The sequence below is a fragment of the Coturnix japonica genome, chromosome 1 (genome assembly GCF_001577835.2).
Source record: "Coturnix japonica isolate 7356 chromosome 1, Coturnix japonica 2.1, whole genome shotgun sequence".
Taxonomy (NCBI): Eukaryota; Metazoa; Chordata; class Aves; order Galliformes; family Phasianidae; genus Coturnix; species Coturnix japonica.
In genome coordinates this window covers 104,289,749-104,305,749 of record NC_029516.1, presented here as the reverse complement: position 1 = coordinate 104,305,749, position 16,001 = coordinate 104,289,749, and the positions used below count along the sequence as shown (strand labels likewise).

General features: G+C 39.4%; 1 long non-coding RNA gene across 1 annotated transcript in view; it reads right to left on the bottom strand.

The window, feature by feature from the left end:
* LOC116652417 overlaps positions 1-14,163 on the bottom strand; it is a 19,004-nt gene extending 4,841 nt beyond the window's left edge. Inside the window, exon 1 of the long non-coding RNA XR_004305417.1 lies at positions 13,996-14,163. This is a non-coding gene — a long non-coding RNA (uncharacterized LOC116652417). The remainder of the gene's footprint in view (positions 1-13,995) is intronic.
* Positions 14,164-16,001: the final 1,838 nt, after the last annotated feature.

Here is a 16,001-nt window from a genome sequence, read left to right as displayed (position 1 = left end):
TCAGCTGTAACTCAGAAAATCAGAGATGTATATGCTATATACTTTTTTCCTCTCAAATCATGACTTTTAAGAATGTTTTTCTATGTTCTACATTGATACAGAAATCTAGTAAGATGGAGTTTATTTATTTCAGTATTTTGAATTTCATTTCTTATTCCTATGTGACCAGTTCACATTTTGGAGTATGGAGAAAGTTTTTCTTTATAGGCTCCTTAATTTATACAGTTGTCAGTACGCTGCACTTACCTGCAAGAACTCTAGGTTAATTCAAAGCTGAAACAGATTCCTTGAGATACACCACTTCAAAAGAACAGAAGTTAACACCTGCCCACTCATGAATAGTTCTTCTAAAACAACATAAGCAGCTCCCAAGGGGAAATTTCTCTGTATGATTTAGCAGATTATAGAAGCAGTCTACAGCTGAAATATGAAAAAGGTTTTTGCCAAGTCCACAGGTCTGGTGTTATTTAGCATTTTTGTAGGTGACATGGACAGTGAGATCAAGTGCACCCTCAGCAAATTTGCCGATGACACCAAGCTGAGTGGTACAGTTGGAATGCTAGAGTGAAGGGATGCTATGCAGAGGGACCTGGACAGGCTTCAGAGGTGGGTCCATGCGAACCTCTTGAAGTTCAATGAGGACAAGTGCATCTGGGTTGGGGCAATCCCAAGCAGAAAATGGTTGAGCAGAAAATGGCTCAAGAGCAGCTCTGAGGATTTGGGGGTGTCTATTGATGAAAGATTCAACGTGAACCAGCAATGTCCACTTAGAACCCAGGAAGCCAACCATATCCTGGGTTGCATCAAGAGAAGTGTGACTAGCAGGTTGAGACCCCAACTGGAGTACTGCATTCAGTTCTGGTGTCCCCAACACAAGAAGGGCATGGAGACTAAAGAAGGCTCTGGAGGGATCTTACAGTGGCCTTCCAGTACCTGAAGGAAGCTGACAGGAAGGCTGGGGAGGAACTTTTCATAAGGGCAGGTAGTGACATGATGAGGGGAAATAGTTTTAAACTGGAAGAGGGTAGATTTAGACTAGATATTAGGAAGAAATTCTTTAATGTGAAGGTGGTGAGACACTGGAACAGGCTTCCCAGAAAGGTTGTGGATGTGATTATTCTTTTCCTGTAAGCTGTTGACTTTAACTGCACTATCATAGCTGAAGTCTGCAATGCACTGTTTCTTAGGCTGCTCTGATGAAAAGACCTCAGGCTCCTCTTAATCATACCTCATGTTACAAGCTTATTTTGCCTTCAAGAACACACTGTAGGGCATTTACAGTTTTAAAGACAAAATTATCTTAATGAAAAGTTAATTACATCTGAAGTGTTTAAGAATCAAAAGAAATGGAAGTGAGAAATAGTAAGACTAATAATTCATAGAAATGTCTTCCATCTCTGCTTGCTTTCACCTTTGTATTTGGTTGTAATGGATAAAATTACATTAAAGACAGCTTATGCTTCAGACTCAATAGCACACTCGTGCAGACTTCCAGGAGCCTATGCCTTTCCTTCACTGTCTTTATTCTCTTATCCATCTTGTTTCTCTTCTCACTGCTCCAGTTATTATCAGACATTTTGTGCTTAAAGATCTCTATTTTCTACTGTATTTTTGTCTACAAAAGTTTTAAATTTACAACGAAGAAAATGTATCTTTAAAAAAGCAATGTATAATAGTATAGCAGGCAAGCTCTCTATTCTGCCAGAAGTAACCATATTTCTAGAGTAAGTTAGCCCTCTTTTTCCCCCTAAATTTTGCTTAATTTCCAATCAGACTTGTTTGAGCTTCAGAAATAGGTGTAATTTATGTTGTGGATGTGTGTAGGAATGGAAATAAAGATGAAAAATAGGTATGAAATATGATGCTCAGTGGCTATGCATGAGGATAGTGATCCCTAAGAAAATAGAGTATTAAAGCTACTGTTTTCCTATAAAAAGGCAAAAATAGAAAGGTGTTCTGTGCTCAGCTGGGAGGCCAACCGTGATGTTGCAAAGCCTGTAAATACAGGAAGGGAGTACAAAACATCAGACAGTACAAAACATCTGGAAGCCTGTATTTGCTGTCCCTATGTAATTCACAGAAGGGATAAAGTTCAGAAATTCTTTAACCGTCTACATGCATGAAATTTCTAAAAGGCTGTGCATGTGCACTGGAAACTGTTTGTGTCCACAAACTGAGATAGGTTGTCATGAATTAACAGACTCTGTAATGCTTACCTATGCAAAAGGAAAGAATAGCTTCTCCTACTGCAGGAATCTCTTGCATCAAGATAGAAAACCAAGTTCAGCTGTCAGAGTGATCCACTCCATGCCATTTTAAACTTTGTCATCATCTTTACTTTGTAGGATCAACGGCTGTTATTATTAATGAGTCTTCAACCATTTGAGGAATGCACTTAATTTTCATGTGTCTCCAGAAATTGCATGCTTGCATTAAGATTTGTTAATTACTCAAGTCATTAGAAATGCTTTGAGGATCTTCCTGTTTATGTTTATGCCCCACCCCCGCAGACAGTCAAGGTCAGGCCGGATGGGGCTCTGTGCACCCTCATCTTGCTGTATGTGGCCACGTTCATTGCAAGGAGATTGGACGAGACGGCCTTTAAAGGTCCCTTTCAACAATTCTATGATTCTATGGTCTTCACAAACCATCTCTTCATATTGTAATGAAGTACAGACTTGGGATATGTACGCTGTCTTCTTGTACTGTTTTCACAGAGACCATCATAGGTACTATTTTTTCCTCTTTTAGTGTGTCCCCTCTGTTCATCCAAATATACTACCAGTCCTTTATTTTATTATATTTTTATATTATATTTTAAAGTAACATGGGACAAAAGCATTGTCTTTAAGGTCAAATCACTCCATTGTCTGTATCATCTGATTATATTGCAGCGCCATAACTTACTCAGTTCAAACATTATGAAATAAAAGGATCATCTTATCTTTATGATGTCAGGAATCTTTCAATAGGAAGACTTGTCCTAAGGCAATAACCCGTTGTTTTGTTATCTCTGCAGGTATGAATGTGTGTGTTCTCACACTACCTTGTCTGAATAATATAGACTGCTATAGTTACTGTAGTTACAATGATAACCAAGCCTAATGTAACCGAAGGATTAAAATGTATGCTACTTGTGTGAAGGACAATCTGTACCTTAGCATTTTTTAAAGAGATGGTAATAGGGAAAGTGTTATTAAAAAAAAGAAAAAAAAGAAAAAAAAAAGAAAAAAAAGAAGAAAGAAAAAGAAGAAGAAGATTAAAATTAAATGTGTATTTTTCTCTATTGTGCTGTATCTGTTTTTTTGTCAGAATGAATCTTGCTGATCTTGGTTTCAAGGTTTCTATTCTGTGTGCTTTTAAACCAAGGTCAAGCAGTAGGCAGCAGAGGGACCTTGAAGGTGTCATTGGCTAGAAATACATAAGCTTTATAGCTACACCACTAATTATTTATCATTCATAAAAAGAAATATAGATGGGCAAAGTGATACAGACACAGATACTTCCGTAGCTGTGTGCACACCTGAATGTCAAAGTACAGATGCTTCAGGGTATTTGGCAGTGCATGTGAGTATAGGTATATATGTTCATGAGTCAGTACAAACGTCTGTATGATTGCACGCATTCCTACTTCTTTTTCTGTGTCTAGAATGAAATTGTTTTTTGTATGTGCAGCGCTGCTCACACATACAGTTTAATAAGCCTTAGAAATCAGTGAAGGGAAAAATCACTTAATAAAGCTGTCTGACTAGTATGATTATAAACTACTACATGTTTTTTCAAGGGTAACCTTGAAGCTGTTTCTCTTCATTAAAAATAAAGCCCTTGAAATGAGGCCTTATACCTGAGAAGGCAGACATTTTTTATTTTTTTTTTAGTGGAAGAAATAATTATTTTTATTTTAGTAAATTGGGCAAGGATTCCTCGTTATGTTCTTCCTTAAATTTGTGACTGACGTGAAGAAAAGGGTACAATATTCTTGTACTCGTGAACAGTAAGTTACGACTTCTCATACATCGCCTGTTTAATTTGAATTTAAAGCAGAGTGTATGAGAATGTTTAATGTATGTTCATATGGAGGCAAAGAGAGAGAGTTTATTTGATATAAGACTTCTGCGACTTATGAAAGGCAGAGAGCTTTGCATTTGCCAGGTGGAAACAATGCAGAATTACACATAGGAATCTCAGGAGAAATACTTTTGCATAATGACAAACCTTCTGGCCCAGTGGACACTGAGCACCTGACAAAAGTACCATTGGCATATCAGAGGAGGTTATGCCAGACAGCTTTACTCTGGCTTTATGGATTAAATGTAAATTAGCAGCTGAAGGACCTGTTGTACACACCAGGAGAGCATCTGCCATTCACTTTCCCGAAGGAACCTATTTCATGTCCTCCAAGACTATTTGCTGATGTGAGACACAGTAATTGGAGATAGAAATGCAGTCTCGATTCAGAATAAAACAATGAAGTAGACACGTGGTTGTTGTATAGGTGTGGCAAGTTGACACACTTGATCTGTGTGGCTTTCTACGTTTCCTACAGCTGAAGTATGGAAAAGTACTTGAATTTTGCAGATGTATTTTTCATAAGAAAAACACTCTGTGTTTGATAGGAATTTGATCCAAACAGTACATGGCATTTTTAATCAAACTGCTACAAAGCACTGAATTAATACTGACTAAGTCAAAACACTGGAAGAAAGAAATTCATTAATAAATTTCCTTCCCTTCTTTAATGTGTGACTGAAAATATTTGAGTTCATCCAGCAATGTCATCACTGATTTTGGCAAACCCAGACTTCCTGGATGTGCCACGAAATAATGACTTACCCTGCTGTCCCTGGAAATAAAAATTAAGAAATAACTTCTCTTTAAAAATAATAATAGATATCCAGTTTAGATCACACTGCCACGAAATAATGACTTACCCTGCTGTCCCTGGAAATAAAAATTAAGAAATAACTTCTCTTTAAAAATAATAATAGATATCCAGTTTAGATCACACTGCAGTATGCAGCTTTCATTGCTTCATTCTTCATCCCCTCTAAAGGACTTTAAAAGATAAAGGTTGGCTTCCGAAGTTTCTCCTTGTACAATATATATATGCATTTGTCTGCCTTTTGAGCTGTGTCACACTTTAGCACCTTTCTCAGTTCCTCCACGTTCTTTCTCTCTGATAAGAACAACACTTTTACCTTTTGCTTTCATGACCACTCACCAGGTTTTTTTGCTTTCCCCATTTGCTGCTTGCTCTTCTACCATGTTTCCAGAGCAGAGAGACTCTAGAATAATGTTCCAATTGTTTGTAAGGTCAGAAGAAGAAAACCTCCATAATTTTAAGACTGATAGATGACTTCTGCATGAAGGTGACAAAGGACAGACTTTTGCAGACAGGCATGATGTCACTTTGCCCAATTTCTGCTATAAGCCAAAATCTATATTGTCTGTTACTTTCATACAAGCATCAGTGTGGCAGTGACCCTTCCAGCAGACAGCCTTCTTAGTTTAAGGACACCAATGGAGCCAATCAGGTTCCAGACTGCAGAGAAAAATTTTCCAGCAATGTTTCATCAACATGTAGAAAACCACAATGTGTCAACTGCAAAAAATGTGAGTGCCAAAAGTCCCCCTTAGTTCTGTGTTCCTAAGCCCTCGATGGTGTTTAAAATACTACATCACCAGTATCATTTGGTCTTTTCTTCCATTTTCTATCTGAGCAGCAGAACCAGATCTGATAGAACAGCTTTACTCAACACGTGCTGACCTAGATTTGGAGGCTGCTCAATATAATGATGAGCTGTTGACATCTTTTGGATCATGGGATTTGCAAATGTGAAGCAGTTTCGGACTAGTTTCATGTGAGGAAACAGTTATTTCTTTATAGCAGCTCCACAAAATAAAGGGCGTGTTTTGCTGTCCATGCTATTCTGTGCCAACTGCAGCAAAGCAGACAAAACTCCAGCTTCTGAATTTCATAGTTCCATGAAAATAAAAGAATTTTATTCATGATAAAAACAAAAAAAAGAGAGAGAAAAAATATTTTTGGAACCCCCTGAAGAAATATTTTTCAGTGTTCTTCCCAAAGTAAAAACCAGGAAAAACTGAATTTGAGACTAAACATTTTCTTTCCTTTTCAGGGTATTTACCTGTGGTCCATACGTGGATGGAGGTCTGTGAGAGAGGCACACAAGCATCAGGGCGTTTTATTTAGCGTTCAGTCCTTTGAGGAGGGAAACTGATGAAAGGACTAATTCCTTATAGCTGAGTCTATGGTACAAGCAAGGAACTAAACTCTACTGAAATGTTTCCCTGCTTTGAGATACACACCCTGTTTTGTTTGGTTTGGGTGTTTTGTGTGCTTTATATAAACAGTGTGTTTACTGCAGCTATTTTTCAAGATGAGTCTAGGTTTCCCTTATGAGGATTCTTCTTATCTACCTACCTCCCCAAAATATTAGATTATAATAAACGAGATTCCTTCAGCATGGCCAGTTTAAACACGCAAGCAGATTCAAGTTAATGGTGGGAGATGAATCAGCTAAAAAGGGTTTAAAAAATTGCAGTTTGATGTACTAATTTAAGAGAAGGAAAGGTTTTGAATGCTGAAATGGTCATGAATTTCAGCATGTGCTGAATAATTATTTAGATTGATCTACAGATACATTTCAAATCAGTGCTTTCTTAGAGTGAAAAGCTCCACATAGCTCTATTTGTGATTTTGTTATCTCCTGAGTGAGTCCTATGCTTTAGCCTTTTTCCAGCATTGTTTTAGCTTCTCTTAGCACAATATATCTTTGACTGCAGACTTTGAATCCTGCAAACAAACTGAAGCATGATTTTGCATAATGATTCTTTGCAAAGGGAAAACTTCTCAAATCTTTAACAGAAATGGGTTTTCAGCACTCCACAGGGAGCGCAGTGCATCTAATCCAGAGCTTTGTCTACAGGCCTTTTCCTTTTATGCTCCAACAGCATCTGAAATGGAAATGAAACTCCTAACTCCTACATTTAGGTGGAGAAGATGGGAGGGGAGAATGAATCCATGAGGCAGTTTCATTAGTCAAAAGGCAAGTGGATTTATATAGGCTTTATAAAGCTTTTTAAAGCGATCACTGAGCTTGTTAACATCTTGTGCTGTTAACTGGGAGTGAATATATGACATCTGCGCTGCTCTGAATACTGTGGGATTTTCTGAGCGTCAGTTCTGCCATTGTTAACACTGCAGACAAACTGCAGTTGCAGACACAAGGTCATCCTAATCCTGGGTATAAATGTCAATGCAGCAGATTAATGAGATTTGTTGGGAATGCCACTGCTGGGAGAACTCTTGAGGTGGGCCTGTCTCCTGATGTGCCTTTGCTCAAAAAATATCCTTACTTCTCAGTGCTTTTTCCTTCCTGCTGACTAACCACGTTCCTTTCTTTTATTGTCTCTCATGTCGTCCCATGGAGCAGCAGTACTCAGGCTGCTGCACACTGCCTGGGGAGTGAGGAGCTGCTCAGCTCCATCAGAAGGGGCACAGACAACACTGGACTCCTGGCTGAGTCCTCACCCTGTCTCTTCCCTTCTGTGGCCTCCATGCCTCCTGGGCCGCTGCCTCCCTTGCATCTGCACTGCTTCTCTGCCAAGAAATTAAATCATGGTTGTTGGATAAGTATAAAATAAAATGCAATTTGATGGTAGATAATGCTGCTGTCATTAGCTTGTAAGTGGTTGGTTGCTTTTTTTTTATTTCCCAGTCATACAGAAATAAACAGAAGTCTTGCTACTGAAATCATTGAGGGGCCCATACATCTGGCTTTGCACTTTTATTTCTATTGTGGGAACTGTAATTTCTGTAAAATTTCACTCTATAAAGTATATTGATGGATTTTTACAGTACAGGGTTAACCGTGAATGGCAGAGCTGTGAACTAATGCAGTGAGGCTAGAATCTGGTTTCTACATTTGCTGAAAAAATGGAGTCAAGCAAAATAAGATCATATGTTTTATTAATTAATGCTGACTAAATATTTTTTTCTGATGACATTTTATATACACTGTACAATAATTCTGGTTCCCTCAGGGTTCCAAGGAACACTAATCATATAGGGGCCTTAAAAATCTTTATGAACAATTTTATTTCTCCAAGGTATTTAATTCAGGCTTTTTAATACTTTGACTTTTCCTTTCCTTTTCTGTGTGGATATTTAATACCACTCCTAAAACTGATTTTTGGGACTCTGAACTTTTAACCTTTCTCCTGACCCTGAAAAGTAGCTTAATCTTATTCTCTGTTTCCAGAAACCATCTTGGAGTTCACAAACAGCCTCACCTCCCCAGTTTACTAACATACACACTTATGCACCACTCTGCCACTGGAGAAACGTACTCAGAGTGAACTCAAACACACAAAAGAGATTACCAAGCATTTAACATTGCCTATGTCTGGGGCTTAAGTGAGGTCATATGAAATTTAAGCTGCAGAAAAATCTCTGTTCACATATCAAGTAGTCAAAAAATTACATCCCCCCCACATTTGTTTCCAGTAAACTTCATATTTTTCATATGTTTGACAAAAATTGCAGTTAAGCAACAAATACACATTTGGTTTATACCATCCAGAACTGGGATTCAGCAGAAAGTATTTTGCTTAGCAAACGGGCCTCTATTTCCTCTTATACTGTGTAATATTGTGGGGAAAAAATACAAATAAATAAAATAGGAAAGGCTGCTATTTAAATAGACAATGGAAAAAGAAAGCCTTGGAGTTCTGGGACATTGAGCTATGTAATTACTATTTCACCCCAGCTGTATTTCATTGTGAGTTCCATCCCTGGCCCACTCTCCCAACAATACCCAGGTGGCCAGCCTCATGCCCAAGAGCAGGTCCTGAATCAGGCCCACCAGCACATCACAGCATCCAGCTGTCCTTTCCTACTTCCTGTGCTGCATCACTGCTTCAGTAGCGCATGGGGATAGGACTAGAGGTAATAGGATGAAACTACAGCATAGGAAGTTCCACACGAATGTGTGGAAGAACTTCTTTACAGTGAGGGTGACGGAGCACTGGAACAGGCTGCCCAGGGAGGTGGTGGAGTCTCCTTCTCTGGAGATATTCGAGACCTGCCTGGACACCTACCTGTGTGACGTGGTGTAGGGAGCCTGCTTTGGCAGGGGGGTTGGACTCCATGATCTCTAGAGGTCCCTTCCAACCCCTACAATTCTGTGATTCCCCATCCCCAGAGTGAGCTGCATGCTGTGCTTTTCCTTTGAAGAAGTGCACTCCAGGGAGGCCAACCTGTCCCGCTGACATTTTCTGCCTACTGCCCTGCTGTATCATGCTCTGTAGGGCTTGGGTCCTTGAGGTGCAATTATTCTTTCTTAACTTTTCTGATAGCAAATCTCCAGAATCATCATTACTTCCAAATGCAGACAAGCATCTCTCTGCTTGTTTCCTTCTTATCAAACAGTGAAATGTATCCCTTTTATTACAAATAAATGCAAATATTTATTACTGATGTGTGTACCCATTATTATTGTTCTCCTGATTAATGCTGTCTCTGAGGCAATGGCATGTGAAATATTGCTTATAGCACCTCCAAGTAGATGCAAAACTGCTCTTAAAATGTTCTTTGCTGAGTTTAATACAAAGAGCAAAAATAAATAATGTCAGGCCCTTGCCAGGATCTGCCCATTTTAAACTTTTCAGTGGCACAAATCATCATTAATGAAGCACTTAACATTACACTCTCGACAGCATAGTATAAAAATTACTGCAGTCAACCAAAGGATAAGAAGAAACATGGCAGATAACTTCTGGAGGGGAAAGATTTATACTCTTTTAACAAAACTTTATGGGCTCAAGTTTACATTACAATAAAGGAAGGGGGTAATGTTTAAATCTTAAAAGCTTTGGGGGGGAAAATTTGGAAGGAAATTGCAGCGTTCTTTTATTTTTTCCCCCAAATGAATGGAAGAAAGATCAGGGAGCAAGGTCTCAGCAGTAGGGAAATATGGTTTGCATTATCAGCTATTCTGATATAAAATACAATGGCTGGAATCACAGGACACGACATTTATACTATAATGCAAAATAAAGTAAATTATATCAATCCTCTTGGTGCATAGTTTTAGCCACCGTTCATTCTAAAAAATAGCTGATGGTAAGCTAAACAGATGGTACCTAGTGCTTCTTTTCTGTTTGTTTGTAAAAGCAGAACACCATGCTGTTTGCGCTACATTTTGCCTAGAAAATAACCTCAGGACCAAATACCAGTGTGATGCAGAGTGGAATAAACTTGCCTGTTTGTGATATAACCTATGAGGAGAGCCTGGGTGAGAGCTTCAGATTCAAGGCCTCACTTGCTGCCACTGGGGCCTGTAGCAGTGAGGTGGTCAGGCCTTGTGGCATCATGCCTGGCACCATGATAGAGGGCTGCCCCATCTCCATGACCTGCCAAAGGGAAAGAGCAAGAGGTCTATAGGCAGTCCTTAGCATCTGTCTTCAGAGGACAGCAAAGGTAGAAGGGACTGAGGAAGTGTTTAGCAAAAATATGATTAAAAATGTCAGTGTCGCATTTGTCTGCAATCTGTTTTTAACAGAATCAGCAGCGGGAGGGGGTCATGTTTGGCTTTGTTTTGTAATGCATAGAGCTAGAAGTAAAATAAGAGTTTTGTCATCCTGATCTTGTAAAGATAACATCGGGAGGAACACTTATTCTTGTTACTGAATGCAATTTATAGCGATGAATCCCTTCTCAACTAGCGTTATTGTCTCAATCTTAATTTACTTCACTGAAAATTTGGGATTTCCCCTTGATTTCTGAGGCAAAAATATTTCTAAATTTAATCCTACTTCATTTTCCGTCCAAGAATCTGATTTATTTAAAGCCTGTTTGTTTTGTTTCACCCTTTCCTTAAGTCAGCATCATTCACTACCAAATTTATCCTACTGCTTGCAAAGAACAGATTGTCTTTGGGGAATGACCATAAGGATCTTAAAAAATCTTCTCTGCTCCCTGTATTCCATACAACAGTTCTCCAGAGCACTGTAGATTCTCCCAAATGTTTCTGTGCAGAAATAACAAATAGCAGCAAGAAAAGTAATAGAAAACTGTATGGTTTTCACATGCTACTTAATCAGGGATGGTGTTAAAGAAGGCTGGCCTAAACTTGTTCCTAGATCAATGTTTTGCTGTTACCTGTATCATAAATAATTTCTAACTATCCGTTGAGTTCATAATCTTTATGACAGTGCCTCAGTAGGAAAATCTGAATGTTTTTAGCACAAGATTCTAGGAAATTCATGGCCAAAATGTCTTGCAGAATTGAAATAATTTGTCGCTTTCCTTTTACCCAGTCATTTTGCTCACCACACATAAAGGGTCAAGCATTCCTCCAGTCTGGTTGGGTTTTTTTGTTTTTTTTTTCCTCAAATTATAATATTTTAGGCAAATTTCTGTGTACAACACAGCTCATCTTAACATCCACGAAGTCACCTTCCAGAAAAAAAGTCTGCTACAAGTAAGTCCGCCCACTATTTTGCTATAAAATGTTTTCATTTGACCCATTTTCCTCTAGGATTCCCAATGGTTGCTGTGAGAAACGAAGACAATCCTGAGCTTCTGTTAAATTAAAATGTCTCCCTGTGGCTATTACTATTTATTTTTAAATATAGAGAGTACATTTCTCAGAACAGATGCTGGAGAAGATGTATTTGCTATCATGGAGGAAGATTTTCAAAGGTAAAAATAGGAGTTACGTGCCTCTCAATATTAAGAAGAGGTTGGTAGACATCATCTGCATCTCTTTTGATTAGCATAATGACCTGGTGGGAAAGAACAAAAAGTAGTTCGGTTTCTAAATATCTGCTTTTTAAGTGGTCTTCCAAAGCAGCTTCAATAATAATTGAGAATTATTATCCTCGGGGATCTCCTCAATTTATCTTTTCCACAGATCCACAGTCTTCGATTTGACTCACCTGGCCACTTAAGCAATACAGTCTGGTTTGAGCTGAAAAAGCAGGTTAAGTCTGGTGAGTACAACATTTGATAGCCAGGGCAGTCCAATGGAATACTGTTGTTTTTTTCTCCCACCTCCTGGAAGATATTTTGCATCCCTCTTCTTTCTGCATCCAGTGCTCAAACAGCTCTTTAGTATTTAATCAAGACTGCAGCAGAAATGGGTACTCTCAGTGCCCTGATATTTCTGTCATGGTGTTATCATATCTCATGCTAGCCCTGACTGTGGTCAGTGGTAATTATACAAGGATACCTATTTTAAGAACAAGATCTGACTGAGCACTGAGTGTTGTCACTGCATGCTACCAGAGGCGGCCTATTTAGCCTGGATGGACTCTGAAAAGACAAATAGTGCTTTGATATTTGTCCCTTTCTTTGATGTATGACAGCTTGACTGTATTCAGTGAATCTACTGAATACCCACTGTGTAAAAAGCAGGCTATACAAACGAAATACATGATAACACACTGCCTGGAAGGTATTCAGGGACCAAACAGTGCCTGCATAAGTAGCTCCTGAGCAGCTTCTGTAAATCTGGCAGATGCAGAAAACTCTTATGAAATGAGGCTTGTCAAGCCCTGAAATGAGTATTAGCATTTCTTTGCCTCGCTGCTCTGAACGTCAGAAAAACATTTTCAGAGAGGCTGCAGCATGCTCTCAGAATGCTCTCCAAAACCTTGTCCAGCCACTGCAGGACATGCAGCCCTGGCAGTGCAGCCATCTGAGTGCCAGGGGCCCTTCACCTGTCTTCACCTCATCCTCACTGCCGTGGCTGCCAGAGGCGGCTCAGCTGTGGCTGAGCATCCATGCAGAGACATGCGGAGCCAAAAGGGAGGGATGGAGCTGTGCATCCTTCAAGGCTGGAAAGGTCAAGCACACAGTGAAAGCTCCCACTTTGGTGTTTTTTTAATGAAAGAGATTCTTCTATTACTTGACACTTGGAGCTCTTTTGTGAAAGACAGATCCATCGTTACCACTGATTATTTTCCATTTTGTTTGAAGTTCAGTTTATTCACAAAGAAAGCAACTAACCTCATGGGAAACAGTCATGGCTGATCATCTGAGCTGGAGATCATTAGCTCATATTTGGGGAATCATCAGCAAAGGTGAGAGGCATCTTTGATATTTTGGAGAATAGATTCCACACAGCTCAGCTATGTCTTATATTAGCTCCTGTCCTAGTAGATTGAGTCTTAGTCTGCCCTTATTAGATTTAGCTGTTACTGCTATAAACATTGGTTTTGTGAAGACTGATTTTCAGTTAAATACTTACTAGTATACATATGCTAGCTAATGAAAACTACTTAAAGCATAAATAAAGGCAGAGTGAAATATCCAAGGACACTGAAACCTGCCAGAGAAGATGTGTACATGCATAGGCTAAAAGCAAGAACAGTGGGATTCCAGGACATAACATAGCACATGCCATACCTCTGGTGCTGCTGTCAGCATGCTCTGTGAGGTGACATCCCTATAGGAAACATCACGTAAAGTTTAGTTTGCCCAGTGCATAAGATAATAGGAGCTTTGCTCTCTGACTACTCAGATATCATATCTATTACTCACCAGTGCTGAAACTTACAAGAAAAGTCGAGGTGATAGGGCCTCTCCCTATGGCAGCCCAACTGATAATTAGCACACACCTTAACATCTTCCTATAATCCTGCAGAAGCCTTTGGGTATATTCCCTTTCTTCAAATACCCGTATGCTCTTCAGAGTGCGTCACTGCTTATCTACAGAAGTTGTAACACCTAAGATCATTCATTCATAATACATAGATATATACAGGTCAGCTGTATTTGGCTTTCATGGCTCAGAACTCAGTAATCTTTTGTCTAATGGCAAATGTCTGCATAACACACCAGGAGGCTCCTGCTAACGTAGCAAACTTTCCTACTCAACCATTCAGAGATACATCTGATGTTAAGAAATTCAAGCATCCTCTCCAAGGGCATAAGCACCTGGGCAGAACATCCCAACAAATACCTACCTTCCCACTGTGCTGCCTCCTTTGTGCTATGCCTTACAACTCTCTTAGTGCATCCTTTTTCCCAGGGCTTCTCCCAGCCTTGCAAGTGAATGCCAGGTCTCTCCCACGGGATCTGTGAGCCAGCCCAGCTTGCTCCCTCTTTTTCCCTCTCTCTTTCATCCCCTAGCTTTTCTGAAGGCTTTTGCATAATGAACTCCTTTAGAAGTAGTGTTTCTGGCTGCCTTGAGCATAGAGAAAAAATAACGCAGTTCCTGAGCAGCTCCCTTTGTAGTCCCTATTCAGAGCAGAGGGGAAATCCTGGCTGAGCAGCCAGCTCTCAGCGCTGTGCTAGAGAAGCCCCATAGAAATGATGAATACCCCTACAGGCTTTCTCTGATAAATTTAACCATGTTTTGTGAGCTAGGTATCTATCTGGAAAATCTCCCAAAAGGATTAATAATCGTGGAGTCTTATTTGGCTGATGCTCTTGCAGAAAACTGTTTTATTAACGCTTGAGCCCATATGTTTAATAGTTGCATTGCCGTATTGTAACAGCACTGTTACCTGTAACAGATCAGTATCCTGGGATGTGCTGCGTATCAGCACCAGTCCTCATGAAGTCAACAGGGCAACAAAGGAAAAGCAAGGCAGCAAGGGGCAGATGTGGTGGCTGTGAGTCTGACACACACCTGAGAGGGAGAGCACCTGATCTGTTCCAGATGCCACACCTACTCTTCACAAACGTGGAAACAAAAATAATTGCTTAAAAAATCCCTTACCATATAACAAAGTACAGGAATCAAATGGCCACTCTGCATGCCTTTATAGAAGGAAGGAGGAAACAAACCAGCCTGAAGACCTTGAAAGCTCACTGGTAGATTAATAGGTGTCAAGGAGCTCTTTCTGATTTAGTCTTTGACAGGTTGCCATTTTCTACATTCCTCATGCGGCTAGAACCTATATAATTATCTGTGTATGTTTCCCAGTTCTTAAAATGCCAGGCAAATGAATTTTCGCGTATTTTCCCGCAGAGTGGATTTTCAAAGCTGATTTTGGTAAAACAATGACACCTTGTGGCAGAGAGGAGCGATCACACCCGTGCAGCCTCGCAGTTCCAGGAAGGCATTTCCCATAAATAGATGGCGTCCCTCAGAACTATTTTGAATTATTGATAAGCTCAGTTTTTGCTACCAGCTTTTTCTTAGATCTTGGTTCTTGATGTTCGCAACATTTATAAGAACCTCGCCAGTGATAGGCATAGTTCTTTAGACAATCTTTATTCAAGAAAATAGCAATTCTGCTAGACCTGTAATTATTCTTCACTTATTTAATATAATAGTTTCCATGAAAAAAGCCCACAAAATTCTTATTCATCTTTTCAGTCTTCCTGATGTTACTTCTAGCAATCAACGTGCTTTGAAATGTACTGGCACTATGCAGAATTGCTAACAGGAAAGATGTGCTGCCTATTGGTTTTATACAGGTCAACAGGAGGACTCCAGCTGTGTGGAGCTTTCTCAACAAGGAGGAATTTCTGTCATAATTGTTTTAAATGGACAGAACTGAATGGAACAGATGCGATGCTGTACAGACTTTGGATTAATTTGAAAACATGGACTTTATATCAGCTTCACTAACTGAAGAAGACTGAAGAGCTAATGATTTGAAGACAGTTCTTCCTTTAGTCTGTGGATTATTCAAATCAGAAAGTATGAAAAAGTCAAGTGGATGAGAATTCATAGGAACATGAGAGAAAAACAAAAAACAACAAGAAGATTGTACCAGCCACTCATGTAAAATATTTCAAGTTTCATACAGCTCCCAATTACTGTCCCATCCACTGAGCTTTCAGTAGCAACACTAATTACTGACCTACCAGCGTCTTTTCTGACCTCCATTTAGACAAGAGATACTGCAGATGATTGGGATTTTGAGTGAATGATGATCTGATTAACATGACTGGTGAGCTATTCCTGGTATTACATTATGCAATTAAGACGTTATGCCTGCATTCATGTATTTTATAA